This window comes from Gymnoscopelus braueri (genome assembly GCF_963280865.1).
Source record: "Gymnoscopelus braueri genome assembly, chromosome: 8".
Taxonomy (NCBI): Eukaryota; Metazoa; Chordata; class Actinopteri; order Myctophiformes; family Myctophidae; genus Gymnoscopelus; species Gymnoscopelus braueri.
In genome coordinates this window covers 41,810,738-41,815,737 of record NC_137609.1, presented here as the reverse complement: position 1 = coordinate 41,815,737, position 5,000 = coordinate 41,810,738, and positions in this window count along the sequence as shown.

Below are 5,000 nucleotides of genomic sequence, written 5' to 3'. Positions count from 1 at the left end.
GGATGTGGTGTAATGCCTTGGCTGTGGGTCCGTCCGTGAAAGCCGATCCTAGCCAGACCTTTGAGTCTGACATTCACCAGTGCCAGAGCCCTTTTTTTATCAAGTCAAACAAGTTCCGTGTGTGAGTGTGCATGTCTGTCTGTCTGTCTGTCTCTCACCCCTTGAGGTCCATGATCTGTCTGCTTCTCTCTCTCTCTCTCTCTCTCTCTCTCTCTCTCTCTCTCTCTCTCTCTCTCTCTCTCTCTCTCTCCCTCCTTTACCAGTTGGGGGGGCACACAGTCTCACACACACACACACACACACACACACACACACACACACACACACACACACACACACGGCCATATATAGGCAGCAGACATTAGGTAAACGCTAGGTAGACGTTAGGTAAACTGAAAACAGGCTCTGCTCAGTCGGCAGCTTTCGTCATAACTCCGATACACTTCTATGAGCTGGCAGCACAGAGCAACAGGCTGGGTGTGTGGGAAGTAAATAGCAGGTGGATAAGAAAATGTGTGTAAGTGTGTGTGTGTGTGTGTGCGTGTGTGCGTGTGCGCGAGCGCATGCGCGTGTGTGGATGCTTGTAATGACTGTGTGTGTGCGCGAATCATACCCTATTCACAACACCTAGGCATAGTGTTTGCTATGCATGGGCCAACACGATAGCCAAGTGGTTAGGGCGCTGACCACATGGGCACTGTGCCCTGATCAGCGAGTCCCTGGTTTGATTCCTGTCCGGCCAGACCATTTGCTGAATGTCACTCCCCTACTGTCTCTCTTGTGGATGTAAGTCTTTGCACGTCTCCAGTGTACTGTAAACGTTTTCTTTCTTTTTTTAATTTCAGAGAGACAGGTAACCAAGGGCAGCTAGAGAGGAAAGACATGCGAGACTAGATGGGTGTCAGATTTGGACACAAATCCTTGCGCTCACAAGGACCATATGGTCTCAGAGCTGTTTTAAGACCTGTAAGTTCAAGTCAGGTCTTCAAGCCTACAGCTCTGCTACGTGTCATGTTCAGAGCTTCACAGACACCTGCAACCATATCTTAAACATTTGGATTGTATCAAACAACCAGATATTCTCTCAGCAAACGTACACTGTGGCGTACACTCAACAAACGGTGGCCCTCCTGGGTATTTGATGTGGTTTCCCATAACGCAGCCTAGTTGCACGATTATAAACCCTACACAAATACTGGGAAGCCACAGTCTATGAGAATATGAGGGGATTCTACTAAGTAATGAAACTGGTTTGCTGCAATTAAGTTAATTGTGGTGCTTCAATAACAATGATATAGCAAGTGTGATGGGTCACCCAGGGGTCTATACTTGCTCCCCTCCCTTTTTCTCTCTACATCAAATCTCTTCACCAAAAATAGCAGATCTACAAGATCACAGATCTTCTATTTTCACCCAATGTTTGCTTATCATGACATGCCCAGAATAGGGATGCTAGAGTTCATGTGATTAAACTTGCCTACCTACCTGTTGCTCATTCTGCTTGCTATACACCGTATGTATTGCTCTGCTTTCTCGCCCTGCTGTGCTGCAATTGTTCTATTGCCTCCTTGTTCTAATGACCTTTTGTGCTCCACCACCACCCCAGCATCCGCCTGTGAGCTCTGTTCTTACAGCATATGATCTTATATGGTCTTGCTATGGTCGTTATAGAAAAATAGAGTCTGCACACTGGATCATGCTCCCATGGATATTTATTGTATTACCACCAAAGGTGACGTTTCGAGTGTCTAGCTCTTATATCTTTTTGGCAGGATCATTCATAATAAATATTTTCATGCTTACAGAGAGTGATTCGAGACAGAGCCTTGATGCCAGAAACTGTATACTTTAATGCTCAATAATAGATATTTTCATGGTCAATAAATATTTTGGATTTCAATCCAAGCGTTGTCTGTCGGAACTGTGTTATACGATATATTGAAACACAAAATAAGTGCTTACAGACAGAATTGAAGGTGATAGAAAATTGGCTTCTTAACATTGCTGACAATTGTGAGAAACAAATCTATACCCTAGGTAGATAGATGAAGCAGAACTCAGTACGGTGTAGGCCATTGTTGTGAAAGCGGTCCATAACAGTTGGAATGATTGTTAAACCGTGGACTATTTTGGTATGACAGAGCAAGACTTGTGCATCATTAATCTAACTTTTAGTACAAATTGTGATTAACTGTAGCTCATTTTTATTAAACAAAAGCTCAGCACTCTGTTTTTCTTTTCTCTATTTAATCCTCCATGAGTGGGATTACGTTTAGTTTTAGAGGCAGCAGAGATTTCTGGCACTGTCTGAGGCAGACTTTGTGGCCTGGCTGGTGGTCAATGGGTCATATTACAATACTACCTCATTGCTCTTCAGTCTTCATACATTTGCCACTTGCTGACTTTGTATACATGTCCATATAATCATACATATGCATGTCCATATTGTATAGCTGTAAATAGTCTGTCATTGTCCCCAACCACGACAGTGTAGGGGGTACTATGGATCGTTCTCTGTCAAAGTCTGCACAAATGCCGACTTTGTGCCACTAGGGCACCATCGTGAACCCCAGTTCACCGGACTGATTTCAGGTCCCAGGTTGATGTCCACCTACAGTAGCCTACAGTACACACCTGATCCACTCTGCTGGTCAGCTGCTCTCCAGTGCACACACACCTGACACAACGGCCCAAACCAGTAGAAGGGACAAAGCCCTTCAGCAGGCAGAGGTCTGCCGACTCCTCCTGCCCTCATGCCAAAGCATCCAATGTGTCAATTGCCAGTTTTCTGGTGTGTCGGTTCGACTTAAAGGAGAATTTTGGACTAAGGTTTTTCTACCTTTTCTATGATGTTATGATATCTTAGGATGAAATGGTACAGTAGAAAAATGTCATAACTCCATCCTGGGTCCGCCACAGCTTAAAACGTGTGCGGATAGGCCTTGCGTTAGATCCCGTATTTTAATAGATTTGATAGATCTCACGTTCATAGTGACAGAACACCGTAAAAAAAAAATACATAAGTCTCGCTAGACGAGATTTCAATCTCGAGATTTCAATCTCGCCTAGTGAGACTTAGTTGTTGTTTTTTTTTGTATAGTGTTCTGTCACTATGAAGTATGTCAGATCTAACAAAAAAAAGGGGGAAAAAAGCTATTAAAATATGCGATATAGCCTATCCGCGCACGTTTTAAGCTGTGAAGGACCCGGGATGGAGTTATGAAATTTTTCTACTGTACCATTTCTTCCTAAGATATCATAACATCATAGAAAAGGTAAGAAAACCTTAGTCCAAAATTAGGTGTAGCTGGAGTGGCTCACTGAAAGCCGACTACAAGTGAAATGCCTGCCAAGTGGGATCAACCACGTGCTTCTTTCCTATTGGTGGATGCTTGGTCGCTAAATTCATCAATGGTCCACTCCACACGTTGAACACAAGTCAGCTCCAGCTCCGTGAACGGGGACGCTGACACTTCTGATGCGTATGTGTGACCGTACCCTAACTCACAACACATTTTTTAACAGCTGACCACTCCAAAATGCATGAGTATTCGTGTTTCACAACACATGTGACCCTGATGTACGGATGACATGGAGTCAGGGGGTACCGGGAACGAGACATAATCTGGTGTCAGCCCTTGTGTAATGTTAAAACTGTATTTGTTGCTTATTGTAGTTCTTACATTTTGGGACATGTTACATACAAACAGCACTAAGGCACTAAAATTATACATTTCAAACTTGTACGCCTAATTCAGAGAAGAGCAGGTAACTTCAATCTGTCCTTTCATTGTCCCATCCATCCAAAATGTAGGACTACATGCTTACTTATTTGCTTGTTGAAGTTTTCTTTAGATATGCTGTGCCCACATGCAAGCCGAACAGCAAGTTTGCCTAGTATTTCCTAGTACCTGCAGGGCTAAACATTATGAATAAAACCGATTGTGATTGTTAATTAGGTGATTCGTTAATGAACTTGCCTTGCTTGTCTGACAAGTGACCTTGCAACACTGTACTGTGCTTCTTAGGTTTCCAAGTGATATGTTTAGTCTCCTTGTCTATTATGCCTGCATTATTTATCATCCAGGGAGAGAAAAATGTGGCTCTGAACGTATAGCTTAACATTTTCCTCCTCTCACTCTCTATTTTTTTTTTCTTGTCTTGTAACTCCAATATTATTTCACTACATAGCTATGTGATTCCATCAAAACTGAGCACAATAAGACACAATAAAACTAAGCTCTAAGACCAATTATGGGTGCTCAGGTAAAACCCCCTACTTCTCTCTTTGGCTCTCTCCCTCTCTCCCTCTCTCCCTCTGTCCGTCTGTCTGTCTGTCTGTCTGTCTGTCTGTCTGTCTGTCTGTCTGTCTGTCTGTCTGTCTGTCTGTCTGTCTGTCTGTCTGTCTGTCTGTCTGTCTGTCTGTCTGTCTGTCTGTCTGTCTGACTGACTGACTGACTGACTGACTGACTGTCTGTCTGTCTGTCTGTCTGTCTGTCTGTCTGTCTGTCTGTCTGTCTGTCTGTCTGTCTGTCTGTCTGTCTGTCTGTCTGTCTGTCTGTCTGTCTGTCTGTCTGTCTGTCTGTCTGTCTGTCTGTCTGTCTGTCTGTCTGTCTGTCTGTCTGTCTGTCTGTCTGTCTGTCTGTCTGTCTGTCTGTCTGTCTGTCCGTCCGTCCGTCCGTCCGTCCGTCCGTCCGTCCGTCCGTCCGTCTGTCTGACTCTCTGAGGTAGGCATATGTGTTAGTTGTTGTTTTGCTGTGGGGAGGCATCATTAATACTCTACCATGTGAATGTGGATGAATGTGTTTTTAAATTATTTCTGTGTGTGTGCATTGAGTTTGCACCTGCGTGAAATGTGCTATACCAATCAAATTGACTTGCCTTGACTTGACACACATACTGTATCAGACACAAATATACACTTTGTTTTGGTTGTTAAGTTGTCTATGACAGAATGCAGAGCCAGCAGAGATGACCATGATGTTATAAACCCTTGCATG